This window comes from Schistocerca serialis, chromosome 10, assembly GCF_023864345.2.
Source record: "Schistocerca serialis cubense isolate TAMUIC-IGC-003099 chromosome 10, iqSchSeri2.2, whole genome shotgun sequence".
Lineage (NCBI taxonomy): Eukaryota > Metazoa > Arthropoda > Insecta > Orthoptera > Acrididae > Schistocerca > Schistocerca serialis.
In genome coordinates, this window is record NC_064647.1 from 193,366,536 (window position 1) to 193,381,473 (window position 14,938).

The window sequence follows — 14,938 nt, forward strand, 5'->3', positions numbered from 1 at the left end:
CTAGACAATTAACAACCTAAGACGGCTGCTCAGAATGTCTCCTAAATCGTTTCTCTAGATAAGGAACAGCAGATGCCTGTACACTATGCTGTGACTACGTATTTTTTTGTGTGGCTAGTTACTAGTCGAAATCTGAAACCGCTCGGCCACTCCGCGCGGCCAACTCGTGTCCTTACGGTGTGGGATGCTACTGGATACAACCAAAAAACACAGTTGGTGCATGTCCAGGGCATTATGAGCAGTGTGACCTAGATGAATGACGTCCTACGATCCTTAGCCATATCCTTTCTGCACAACACCCTGGACGCCAGTTTTCAGCATGACAACGCACTACCACATGTTTCTACACGAACACGTGCCTTCTTGGTGTCACGGGATGTGGGGTCCTGCCCACTCGTCTCGTATAGTCCGCAAATCGTGGTTTCACGGTCGCGTTCTCGCTTACCGAGCACGGGGTCCCTGGTTCGATTCCCGGAGGGACCAGAGATATTCACCGGCCTCGAGATGACTGGGGGTTTGTGTTGTCCTCATCATTTCACCATCATTCATGAAAGTGGCGAGTTTGGACCGAGCAAAGGTTGGGAATTTGTACAGGCGCTGATAACCGTGCATTTGAGCGCTCGACAAACCAAACGTCATCATCATCAGCGTCTCGTATAGCGTGTCTAAAGGATGCTGCATTCTCGTAATGGTATACAACAATTCAAGCATGTCACCTAATAGTTATTACAATAAAGAAGATAGACAATACTTAACTTTGAATTTACAACGGCGTCGCAAGCGATGGGTGACATGCAAACAAGTAATGTTGTTCACTTTAGACATTGCCCATGTAAGCAATTAATATGGATCACACGTCACTGATACCGTAGTGCTCTCCTAGAACTATGCGAATACTGTCCCGGGCTGATGCTCTGCAGCCGAGGTTGGCAGGAGCGGCGCTTACATTTTCTTCGGGTGGAGTGCGCTCCTGTCGTGGTAAGGTCCTTGTAAGCAGGCCGACGTCGTCTCACCGCCTACTTTGCTGTTGCGATCTTCGTCTTCGTGCCGGCGCTTATCGATTCTCTGGAACATAGGGTGTCAACATTTTGCCCTGATCCGCCAGATCACCAGACTTGTCGCCAATGTAAGAGGTGTGGGATATGGTGAAACGATGGGTGCAGCGCTGTGAGCCAACACCGACAACCACAGATGAACTTTGGGACCACGTAAATACAGTATGGATGGCTATAACACAGGACCCCATTCACGCCTTATACGCGTCGATAGTCACGCAAGGCTGGACCATGGCGGACCCTGTGCCGTGGACACATGCTGAAGCGAGGTGACTAAAATGCTAATCATTTCTGTAGAACATACTGATTTACATGTCCTGTGAATATGAATGTCCAGCCTCTATTCACTGAAGGTGTCATGTTTTTTTCTGAACATGAGTGTATCATTCTCACACAAATTTGTAGTGCAACCATCTTTGTAAACGTTTTTTTGAATGACCGCTACCAGTCACGAACTTAGTTAACTATTGTATTAGCCGGCCGCTGTGGCCGAGCGGTTCTAGGCACTTCAGTCCGGAACCGCGCTGCTGCTACGGTAGCAGGTTCGAATCCTGCCTCGGGCATGGATGTGTGTGATGTCCTTCGGGTAGTTACGTTCAAGTAGCTCTAAGTCTAGGGGGTTTACGATTTCAGGTGTTAAGTCCCATAGTGCTCAGAGCCATTTGAACCAACTATTTTATTATATATTTATTTTGCTACATGTTTCGAGGGAATACCTCATCTTCAGGCTAAACGGCATTACAAAAACAATTCCGCGATAAGATTATACTCATGTTACATAGTCTTTTCATAAACTCTGTGGTTATCCTGTGGAAGAAGAGGAAATTTAGTAAGAGGCGATGTCACTTTGGCAGCTGGACTGATGTTTGACTAAAAATGTTTTGTAACAGTCACTCCCTTTGTTCCTCTGGCGTGGCAGTCTCGTTGTGATGAGCTGAAGTGTTTCCGTTTCCATGGCATGGAAACACCTCAGGTCATCACAACGAGACTGCCACACCAGAGGAACAAAGTGAGTGACTGAAAAAAATTGAGTCATTCAGCATGATAATGTTATGTAACAATCTTTATTCGATTTCTATTTATATTACAAGAAACAATAATGAAAAGTTAGTGTTTTTTATCACCAGAGTGTAATCTGTTAAGTGTGTTTTATCTTTAATTTTTTTATTTTTAGGAATGTATGTAATTTATATCGAAAATGTAGTGATACAGCTTTTTTTTATAGAGAATAATAATACAATACGCTTATTTACCATTTGTTATTGTGTACGACTGGTCAAATTTAGGTCCCTCATTTTTCGCATTTATCTTTTATTTTCACTTCCGTTATTCACTATTATACCATATTTCCACTTTAACCATTTTCAGACCTGAATTTTTTGCTGAAGGAAGGAAGACTTTTCTCTACATGGTAACATCTACATCCACATCTACATTTATACTCCGCAAGCCATCCAACGGTGTGTGGCTGAGGGCACTTTACGTGCCACTGTCATTACCTCCCTTTTCTGTTCCAGTCGCGTATGGTTCGCGGGAAGAACGACTGCCGGAAAGTCTGCGTGCGCGCTCGAATCTCTCTAATTTTACATTCGTGATCTCATCGGGAGGTATAAGTAGGGGAAAGCAATATATTCGATACCTCGTCCAGAAACGGACCCTCTAGAAACCTGGACAGCAAGCTACATCGCGATGCAGAGAGCCTCTCTTGCAGAGTCTGCCACTTGAGTTCGCTAAACATCTGCGTAACGCTATCACGCTTACCAAATAACCCTGTGACGAAACGCGCCGCTCTTCTTTGGATCTCCACTATCTCCTCCGTCAACCCGATCTGGTAAGGATCCCACACTGATGAAGAATACTCGAGTATAGGTCGAACGAGTGTTTTGTAAGCCACCTCCTTTGTTGATGGACTACATATTCAAGGACTCTCCCAATGAATCTCAACCTGGCACCCGCATTACCAACAATTAATTTTACATGATCATTCCACTTCAAATCGTTCCGTACGCATACTCCCAGATATTTTACAGAAGTAACTGCTACCAGTGTTTGTTCCGCTATCATATAATCATACAATGAAGGATCCTTCTTTCTATGTATTCGCAATACATTACATTTGTCTATGTTAAGGGTCAGTTTCCACTCCCTGCACCAAGTGCCTATCCGCTGCAGATCTTCCTGCATTTCGCTACAATTTTCTAACGCTGCAACTTCTCTGTATACTACAGCATCATCCGCGAAAAGCCGCATGGAACTTCCGACACTATCTACTAGGTCATTTATATATATTGTGAAAAGCAATGTTCCCATAACACTCCCCTGTAGCACGCCAGAGGTTCCTTTAACGTCTGTAGACGTCTCTCCACTGAGAACAACATGCTGTGTTCTGTTTGCTAAAAACTCTTCAATCCAGCCACACAGCTGGTCTGACATTCCGTAGGCTCTTACTTTATGAGGCGACAGTGCGTAACTGTATCGAACGCGTTCCGGAAGTCAAGGAAAATGGCATCTACCTGGGAGCCTGTATCTAATATTTTCTGGGTCTCATGAACAAATAAAGCGAGTTGGGTCTCACACGATCGCTGTTTCCGGAATCCATGTTGATTGCTACAGAGTAGATTCTGGGTTTCCGGAAACGACATGATACGCGAGCAAAACACATGTTCTAAAATTCCACAACTGATCGACGTCAGAGATATAGTAATTTGAAAACTTTCTTTCTAAATTTGGTTTCATTTTTTTAACTAAAGTAACTAATTGCGAAATATTCTCTATTGTAATAAAAAGTGAAATTAGCGTTCAATAATTGCCGTACAAAATAAGAATAACAGTTTTCAATTACGCAGTGTAATATAGTGAACCAACCACACCTGCGTTCTCTGGTGGTCACGAGCTGCAGCGCACTGCATCATTGACTTGCTGATATTTTCATAATGATGGCCAGCTGTTGGCAGCACTTTCGTATGATGAAAAGGATGAACATTCAGAAATGTATACCTCAGGTTTCTGCTGGGAAACATACTGAATGTTCCCGTATACAGTTGTAACCAGAGTGTCTGGAAGTGTTAAAGAGTTGGCAATCGTAATTTTCGCATACCTCTGCGCTCACTGGCCAGTTTTACTACAGAGAACGGATACGCAGGACGTGATTATGTAACGGAGTGCACCTGCCGCACAGGAACAGTGCAATCACCTCCCTATCTGCTCGGCTGTGTTGCATGCAAGTGGCAGCCTGTTTGACACGTACAGGCGTTATCTTTAAAAGCGCTTTCCGTAATCTATACTCCACTGCTGCCTTATCAGTCGAAAGCGCACGACTGCAGTTGGAAATGCATTTCTATCACACAAGTTGTTCGCCCGTCACCCATGAAAATACGTTGTGCGCATCACAAAAAAGGAAAAAGAAGTATGTGTGTGTGTGCGTGTGTGCGTGTGTGCATGTGTGCATGTGTGCGTGTGTGTGTGTGGTGTGTATGTGTCGCAGAACCTCTGTGCATCCTTGAACAATTAGAGAGTAACGTCCAGCAGTCTTTTTTTTTTAACTGAATTTATTGGCCGTTGACTTTCCCCATACAATCGGCTCATACTTACGTAAAATACATTGGTATTGGTAGAAATATATCTTTGCAAGCACACAGGAGTAGTAGATAGAATATACATAATCACAGAGAGACCAGTAACGTATAATCACTGTAAAATGAAATGTCGAAGGAGACTTCCGTGCAGTCCATTCTCCCTGCTATGTCCGTCTTAGACGCAGCAACAATGAACCCGCACATCGTGTGGAAAAGTCTTATGACCTTACGTCGTTAACAAAGCTGCCCGGCAGGTTGGCGATACTGATAGGCATATGTGGTCACAATACTAGGTACTGGGAGGGGGACGGGGAGGGGGGGGGGGGGAAGAGCGACGACGACGATACAACCATATAATAAGTCGTGGCAGTTTCATTCTATTTTTGATTTTTACTTTATTTACGACTGTAAATTATTTTATTTGAATTTAATCTGTCTCATCAATATTACGTCCACATGAAAGAAGAACACGCATGTGCACCATCCATGTACACTCACAAGGGAACCTCCCCATCGCAGCCCCCTCAGATTTAGTTATAAGTTGGCACAGTGGATAGGCCTTGAAAAACTGAACACAGATCAATCGACAAAACAGGAAGAAGTTGTGTGGAACTATGAAAAAAATAAGCAAAATGTACAAACTGACTAGTCCATGCGCAAGATAGGCAACATCAAGGATAATGTGATCGCAGGTGCGCCGTGGTCCCGTGGTTAGCGTGATCAGCTGCTGAACGAGAGGTCCTTGGTTCAAGTCTTCCCTCGAGTGAAAAGTTTACTTTCATTATTTTCGCAAAGTTGTGATCTGTCCGTTCGTTCATTGACGTCTCTGTTCACTGTAATAAGTTTAGCGTCTGTGTTTTGCGACCGCACCGCAAAACCGTGCGATTAGTAGACGAAAGGACGTGCCTCTCCATTGGGAAACGAAAACATTTGATCGCAAGGTCATAGGTCAACCGATTCCTCCACAGGAAAACACGTCTGATATATTCTATACGACACTGGTGACGGCATGTGCGTCACATGACAGGAATATGTTGTCGACCCACCTAACTTGTACACTTGGCGAATGGGTAAAAATATTCTTCTACCTTGCCCGATTTAGGTTTTCTTGAGGATGTGATAATCACTCCCAAAAAAGTGATGAAAACATAAGAGCTTGTCACATAAACTGCAACAAATGAATGCAACAGTTTCACAGTCGCACAGTTTTCCCTGTGCTCTGTCAAAACATGTGTTTTTAACGTTTTCAAATTTTTCTGTGTGTAGACTGTCAAATCCTACATATGTCCAAGCAAATCTGAACATGTCCTGGAATTTTGGAGAGCGAAGTTGATTATGTGTCCCCATACTACGGCGCTGTTACCTCGCATCGGACGGACTGACGGACAGATAACAATTGTCTGAAAATAAAAAATTAAACTTTTCACTCGAGGGAAGACTCGAACCAAGGACCTCTCGTTCCGCAGCTGCTCACGCTAACCAAATTTTTTTATTTTTTTTATGATTACAGTTAGGAAACGTGTACAAATGAAAATTCTAGGAACTCAGTGTTACAAGTATGTGTTACAACAACAAAAGTGGCATAAAAGAGTAATCAAAAAAATAAAAATGTAAATCACTGATGCAATTCCAACCAAAAGGTTCTTCAATAAATGTAACTGGTTCCACTTGGTGCTTCGCCATCGTTATCTGGTATCTCCAACAGCGCCTGTGAAGGGCATCTGCAACGGAGGCATTCTGCTTCGCTACTGCCTCAAGGAAAACAGCATCCTTGCAGCAGCCTGTCTCTTCCGTCGCTCATGGCCGACAAGGCAGAACGTTGAGCCGTTAGTGTGATGCGGCACAGAACATTAACCGCAGCTTGGCACTCCCCAGCTGAGCGGGGGGTTAACGAAAACGCTGCGTAAATAATTTGCGAAGAGCGTACGGTATTTCGGTGTGCGTTCGAGGGCGTTGTGAGCATTTTGCAGGAACCACCAGTAAACAAGCTGCTCTTTCTCTCCGTCGCTAAAGATATAGGCGACAGTAAGTCCTTTGAAGCATGTAAGCGCATGATATTTTGCGGCCGGAAAGTAAGTTTCACCTGGACAGAGTAGGGTCTGAGGGTTAGTTATACCAGGTGTGACCCGGAGGTAACAGCTGCGGTCGCAGGTTCGAATCCTGCCTCGGGCATGGATGTGTGTGATGTCCTTAGGTTAGTTAGGTTTAATTAGTTCTAAGTTCTAGGGGACTGATGACCACAGATGTTAAGTCCCATAGTGCTCAGAGCCAACCGGAGGTAACAAGCCAATATCTTCTGTGTTAGTCGCCAAACTCCGGACGACGATGCGCATGTAAAACGATGTTTATCGGTATCCAGGAGGTGACAATCTGAGCAATAAGGGGAGTCTGCCAGTCCAATAGTGTGAAGTCGCTGGCGTGTGGCAAATTTTTTGCTGGCGATCTGATACCACTTCGAACGCACCGTGGATGACAGAAAGTTGTGGTGTATCGTTTTCCACACTCTTGGCCAGTGAACCGTAGCGGTACTTGTTTTCCACCTCGTTATGGGGGACAGCGCCACTGGACCAATGCGCTCCTGAGCTCAGAGGCTCCTTGATGTTGCTTATCATGCACATGGACTACTCAGTTTGTACATTTTGCAAATTTTTTTCTTAGTTCCACACAACGTCTTCCTGTTTTCTCGATTGATCTGTGTTCAGTTTTTCAAGGCCTATCCACTGTGTCAACTTATACCTAAATCTGAGGGGGGTGCGATGGGGAGGTTCCCTTGTCAGTACATCGACTTTTCATATCTGTGTACACCTCAGTGTAAGATCTTTGGAAAAGATGCTTAATACGTTATATGGCGTCCACCCCCGGTAGCTGAATGGTTAGCGCGACAGAATGTCAATCCTCCGGGCCCGAGTTCGATTCCTAGCTAGGTCTGAGATTTTCTCCTCTCACAGACTGGGTGTTGTGTTGTCCTAATCATCACCATTTCATCCCCCACCGACGCGCAAGTCGCCGAAGTGGTGTCAAATCGAAAGACTTGCACCCGGCGAACCGTCTAACCGATAGGAGGCCCTAGTCACGCGACATTCAAATGGTTCAAATGGCTCTGAGCACTATGGGACTTAACCTCTCAGATCATCAGTCCCCTAAAAATGAGAACTACTTAAACCTAACTAACCTAAGGACATCACAAACATCCATGCCCGAGGTAGGATTCGAACCTGCGACAGTAGCGGTCGCGCGGTTCCTGACTGACGCGCCTAGAACCGCACGGCCACACCGGCGGCTTACACGACATTCTTATTTCAGTTAGATGGCCATAGTGAACATTGTGCAGCCACAGCGTATGTGTTCAGTGCAATGGAACGTGAAATGTACATACATTTTTAAAAAAATGTTTTCCATCACCCCGGTTCTCAGAACTCCCGAAGATAGACGTTGACTGTGGATATTGTGTCACAGGCACCGTCCCATTGTTCAGAGATGTCACTAAACCCGCCCAAAGATGTGAACAACCATGCATGAGCAGCGCCTGTTAGACGGAGCGGTTCTGACAGCCGATCAGTTCCAGTCATTCCACCAGGAAGGAGGTACACGGCTCGCGTTGACTGTAGTTCAACCATGCCTAGCCGGCCGGAGTGGCCGTGCGGTTCTAGGCGCACCGCCCGGCTCTCTCATCTTACACAAGACTGTCGGCCAGGTACATTTTCGTTTTATTTTCAACTTCATTCGACACAACAACTTGAATGACCTCAGGGTGAACACACTGGGGATTCAAATAAAAGACTCCCTACTTTTCCTTCTCGTTATACGATCAATCTTTCTACGGTCATTACCTTCATATTACCTTTTCTGGTGGTCAACACTAACTGCCGGCCGTGGTGGCCGAGCGGTTCTACGTGCTTCTGTCCGGAACAGCGCGACTGCTACGGTCGCTGTTTCGAATCCAGCCTCGGACATGGATGTGTGTGATGTCATTAGGTTAGTTAGGTTTAATTAGTTCTAAGTTCTAGGCGACTGATGACCTCTGAAGTTAAGTCGCATAGTGCTCAGAGCCATTTGAACCATTTGCACCATGCCTAGACGGTCCGCTTTGTGCTTTGTGCCAGGAAGAGATTTCAACAAGGCAAGTGTCCAGGCGTCTTGGAGTGAACCAAACCGATGTTGTTCGGACATGGAGGAGATACAGAGATACAAAGAGACAGGAACTGTCGATGTCATGTCTCGCTTAGGCTGCGCAAGGGCTGCTACTGCAGTGGATGACCGCTATCTACGCATTATGGCTCGGAGGAACCCAGACTGCGACGCCACCATGTTCAATAATGCTTTTCGTGCAGCAACAGGACGTCATGTTACGACTCAGACTGTGCGCAATAGGCTGCATGATGCGAAACTTCACTCCCGACGTCCATAGTGAGGTCCATCTTTGCAAGCACGACACCATGCAGTGCGGTACAGATGGTCCCAACAACATGCCGAATGGACTGCTCTTCCCCAATGAGTGTCGCACATGCCTTAAACCGGACAATCGTCAGAGACGTGTTTGGAAGCAACCCCGTGTTAGACACACTGTCCAGCGAGTAAAGCAAGGTGGAGACTCCCTGCTGTTTTGGGGTGGCATTATGTGGGACCGACGTGCGCCGCTGGTGATCATGGAAGGCGATGTAACTGCTGTACGATACGCGAATGCCATCCTCCGTCCGATAGTGCATCCATATCGTGTCACAATACGGGACACGGGGGGGGGGGGGGGGAGGGGGGGAGGGGGGGGTGAATACAACCATATAATAACTCGTGGCATATCGGCGGGGCAGGATATTGGCGAGACATTCGTCTTCACAGACGACTATTCGCACCCCATCGTGCACATCTTGTGAATGACTTCTTTCAGGATAACGACTTCGCTCGACTAGAGAGGCCAGCATCTGCTCCAGGCATGAAACCTATCGAACATGCATGGGATAGATTGAAAAGATCTGTTTATGGACGACGTGACCCACCAACTTCTCTGAGGGATCTACGCCAAATCGCCATTGAAGAGTGGCACAATCTGGACCAACAGTGCCTTGATGAGCTTGTGGATAGTATGCCGCTACGAATATAGGCATGCATTAATGCAAGAAGATGTGCTACTGGGTATTAGAGGTACTGGTGTGTACAGCAGTCTGAACCACCACCTCTGAAGGTCTCGCTGTATGGTGGTACAACATGCAATGTGTGGTTTTCATGAGCAATAAAAAGGGCGGAAATGATGTTTATGTTGATCTCTACTCCAATTTTCTGTACAGATTCCGGAACACTCTGAACCGAGGTAATGCCAATCTTTTTTTGATGTGTGTGTGTTTTTTAAAATTGTGACATCCTCCCATATTAATGGGGCTAGCGTTTCCAATTTTATGACAATTACGACACCTGCTCTCATAGACACAATAACGGTGGACGCTATTTAAATAGCCATAGGAACAGAGACCTATATGGCATTATGGGCTATCTATTAATTTTTTTGTAAAGCGACTTATATTTTTCCTAGGATATCTAAAGATCTGATCTGTTTCTATGTTTAATGCTTTAAGTGGTTGCTAATACATGGTGGTTATAATCAGACTTTCACTACTTGACACGACCCTCATTGCAAAATAGTGATCGTAGTGTAACGCCGGAAATGCATATCCTCCTATTTCCATCTATTGTACTATAATTTGTTTTCCTTATTTTTGTTACCTGAATATATGACATTTCTGTGTCTTTATATATTGTAGTTGTTTTACTGTTTGTATATATATATTTATGCACTCATGTCGATGTATAATTGGTTTGTTTCGTAAATATTATTTGTATTTTTACGCTGGGTCTTGCCTAGGGAAAACTGCTATCGAACGATTACATCGATGGGTCGTGTGAAGAATCAAAGTGTGTAGGATGTTTGGGAGTGTTAACACTGCCGCGTGGGGCGCGGGCAGTGAGAGTCTGGCGGGAGTAGCGAGTGGAGAGGTGTTGTGTGACGCTCCCGCGAGTTGCCGCGCTTTCGGGGTTTGGCAGCATGTAATTGCGCTCGACTCGCGATGATAGTTTCTGACACGGTGTCGCGGACGGGAAGCATTAGCTGGCGCACATCAAGAGCCCGTTTCGCCTGGTGACCGTGTCGAGAAGAAGGCGCGCCAACATCCAGCTTCTGCAACAGCGACGGCCGACAATGAGTGACTGTCGCCACCTCCTCGATCGACGGCTTCAAACCTTCAATCAACCAACAAGGAAGACTAAAAGCACGTAAAGTTTCAGAACTGTATGGCAGACCTCAGCTTTTCAAATTGTTCCATTTGCCTCGCAAAATTACAGCAACTTAGCATGAACCTATGTTGCTCATTGTCCCAATTGCATTGCCAAGCAGGGTCCCTTCCTTTTCCGAAATGAGCCCGAGGGTCGTTGAAATTCAAACGCCAGCATCATTCGATTTCACTGCTTTAATTTCAAATTCAGCTGGCTACAATATTTAGATTGCAGAAGCACAAATTAAGAGTGCGAGTTTTGTTACCGTATTTTAGTTACCTATGACTGCAGCTCAGCTTGGTACGTACTAAATTTTACTATTGTTAATTGTTCAGAATCATTTAATTCAAGTTCAAAGTTAATTCTCTTATTTCTAAATTGCGTAGATTCAAGTAGCTTCTGAAATGATTGTTGAGGTAGTCCAGGACTAACCTTATTTTACTGAATGTCGATGTGCTTCAGAAAGAAAGCTCACTATTAACTTCAGTCACTAAATTAACTTTCGATTTTCCAGTTTTATTAATTCTTTTGCTAAATTAAGTCAGAGTGTAGCGAAATTTATTACTTCTGACAAACTTTCAGTTTTCACACTACACGTGTCAACCTTCAGTTGCCACGCTTCTAGTGATAATTATATGTGTAATAACCTTTCTTTTTCAGTTACTATAGTAATTGTCCTTAGGACTGGCGACCGTGATATCCCCCAAATCTCAAATATCTAATTACCGCTAGTTAATTGTTAACGTAACGGCCGCACATTTACTTTCTTTATTAACTTTACCCCTTTTCAAAATTAATTTCCACCAGTTTCATTTGCATTTTTCCTTTCATTTAGATGTAACCCTTTCCTCCCTCTTTACCGATAGATTAACTTCGGTGACGATTGCTTTTCCCAAATTTCCATTAGGTACACGCGGTTTAATTTTTCACTGTCATTAAGGTCGATAAGTGAGGGGGGAGGTTACAGTAGGAGAATGACACTTTGTGGAAACCTTTGTAATGACATGCGGAAGAGAGATAACGAATAAAACATTGAAAGAGGCACATTTTAGTTTCCACATGAGAAGGTAACATTTGTTAATGGCGTACCATGTGTATGTTCCAGTGTGCTCCATGTGATGGCCATCTGCCTGGAACCGCACTTCTGCTGCCCAAAACAATGGTTGACAATGGACTGTCCAGCTGTCGTGACACAACTCTTGCACTGCTTGAAGATCGCTCATTATGTCCAGCATTCTCTACCCCAGCAACAGTAAACTCTTCAACAACCTGCGGCGCAATTCGCCGCCGGCGTCTCCCAAGAAAAATACCCAAATCGCCAGTTAATTCGAACTTTCGAGTCATGTCCTTCAATCCCGGTGCGGAAAGAAAACCTGGCCGTATTGCTTTGATCCCGATGGATAACGACACTAGCGAAGAGTGTTACGAGTAAAGCCCTGCCCATCTTTCCAGACCCATGTTGACTGTTCAAATGGTTCAAATGGTTCTGAGCACTATGGGACTTGAAATCTGAGGTCATCAGTCCCCTAGAACTCAGAACTACTTAAACCTAACTAACCTAAGGACACCACACACATCCTTGCCCGAGGGAGGATTCGAACCTGCGACCGTAGCGATCGCACGGTTCCAGACTGTAGCGCCTAGAACCGCTCAGTCACAGCGGCCGGCCATGTTGACTGTCTGCAACTGCAATACTAACCGATGCTCCTGTTTCAACTCCACGTCGCTCTGCCAGTACCGGCGCCTAACGGCAAGTCAAGACACTAGCACCACTAACAATGCAAATACACTGTCTGAACATCATTCCTATAATGTTGGGTACCCATCGATAAATACGAGGATTGGAACTTTAATAGATACGTGTTTCAAAGTTTTACTGACCTTCAAGTAGTCACCACCACTGTGTATAACCCGTTTCCAACGATGTGGAAGTCGTAGGATACTCTAAACAGTGCCAGTAGTGTTGACAGTTCCAGCGGTGCGGTCTATTGCCCGACGAATTTGTAGCAGTTCTGAAGCGAAAGCCGTGAAATGTTTCCTGCAGTTTATAAATCGAGTTGAACTCACGAGGTCTTAAGTCAGGAGAGTGCAGTAGGTGGTATAGAACTTAGCAGCCCCATCAGTCAAACAAATCTGTAACAGCTTACACTCTGCGTGCTTGAACATTCTCCTGCAAAATGATGGTCAGGTCCTGCAGAAAGTGTCATCACTTCCGTCTCTAAGCTGGTCGTAGGCTGTGTTCTAAAAATAAACAGCATAGAGATAGAAGTTATGACATTTTCCGCAGGACCTGACCATCATTTTGCAGGAGAATGTTCAAGCACGTACAGTGCAAGCTGTTACTGATTTGTTCGACTGATGGGGCTGCTAAGTGCTATACCACCTACTGCACTCCCCTGGCTTAAGCCCTCGTGAGTTCAACTCAGTTTCTAAACTGAAGGAAACACTTCACGGCATTCGCTTCAGAACTGCTACAAATTCGTCGGGCAATAGATCGCGCCGCTGGAACTGTTAACACTACTGGCACTGCTAAGATTATCCTACGACTTCCACATCGCTGGCAACGGGTTATACACAATGCTGGTGACTACTTTGAAGGTCAGTAAAACTTTGAAACACGTATCTACTTTGTACGAGCTGTAAATAAATAGCTGCCACTATCAGTTGTGTGCAGCTTTAAAAGAACAAAGAGTATTTGGAATTTTGTGTCCTGTTTAAAAAATCGGCAATGGAGACTCACCAAATGCTTCAAGAGGATTTCCAGAAGGATGTTATGAGGTGCAAACAACGTGGCGAGAAAAGTGTTGAAAACCAGCCTCTTTCTGGACGTCCTGCAACATAGCAAAACGAGGAAAACATTGAAAAAATCCGTCAAAAGATCAAGGAGCGTCGCCGTTTCATGATCGACCAAATTTCAGGAGACAGGCGTGAGTGGGAGCTCGTGCCAGTTGATTCTGAGTGAGGATTTGCACACGAGGCACGTTTCCGCTAAATTTGTTCTGAGTCTTCTCACAAAGGAGTGTGCGAAGACTTGAAAACAGACACTGGAAGTTATCCAGATTTTGTGAACAAAGTCATTACAGGCGATGAGTGTTGGTCTTACGGGTATGACCCAGAAACCAAACAAGCATCATGTAGGTGGAGGGCTCCCAACTCTCCTAAACCGAAAAAAGCAAGGCAAGTGAGGTGGGATGTGAAGTCTCTTTTTTGATGTTCGTGGAACTGCGAATCGGCAATTTGTACCCAGTGGTCACACGACCACAGGTGACACCCATTCATCACGACAACGCGCCCACACGCACAGCCTTAAGAGCGACCCACTATTTGGCATCTCAAATAAATGATGAATCTACTTGCTTCTTCAGAAATAGTTTATGCCATGAACCATGAGAAGAAGTATACCAGGCTGATACAATGAATGAGAAGTTCAACTCTTTCCTGAGTTTATTCCTTAAACATTTTGAAGCTTCTTTCCCCAAAAGACAGATTAGAATCAAACCAACCTGTAGTAAAAGGAAAGAGTGGCTAACTACTGGCATAAAACTATAATATAACAAAAAGAGAGATCTGTATGTACGATAGAGAACAAGTACAGGCCCAGCAGTAAAGTTACATTACAAGAAATACTGTAAAATTCTAACAAGTGTAATGAAGAAGGCCAAACAGTTGCACTACGCACAAAAACATAGCAACTCAAACAATAAAATAAGAACCATATGGCACATCATAAAAAGTGAGACAAATAGCAACATAAAACCTGACAATAATAACCGCAGAGTTGCAACCTCAGATTTCAACAATTTTTTCCTCACTATAGCTGAAAAAACAGTGAACCATAATAAACAGTCTCACACAGAAGCTATTGAACTACTTAACCACATGCAAACAACATCCAAAGTATCACTCTATTTCAGAAGTACAACTACTAAAGAAATTGGAAAAACCATAAAATTACTCACAAACTCAGATCCCTGTGGATATGACGGCATATCAAGTAGGATTTTAAAATCATGTGCAGACTTAATCTGTTATATACTCTACTATTTG

The 14,938-nt window shown here is 44.5% G+C and overlaps 1 protein-coding gene across 2 annotated transcripts in view; it reads right to left on the reverse strand.

Moving 5' to 3' along the window:
* LOC126425068 (retinol-binding protein pinta-like) overlaps positions 1 to 14,938 on the reverse strand; it is a 271,017-nt gene that overhangs the window by 188,005 nt on the left and 68,074 nt on the right. The window contains exon 2 of one of the 2 annotated variants that reach the window (XM_050087978.1): positions 13,632 to 13,722. The exons of the other annotated variant lie outside the window; for it this stretch is intronic. The gene's annotated coding sequence lies outside the window, so the exon portion shown is untranslated. The remainder of the gene's footprint in view (positions 1 to 13,631; positions 13,723 to 14,938) is intronic. 2 annotated transcript variants of the gene reach the window in all.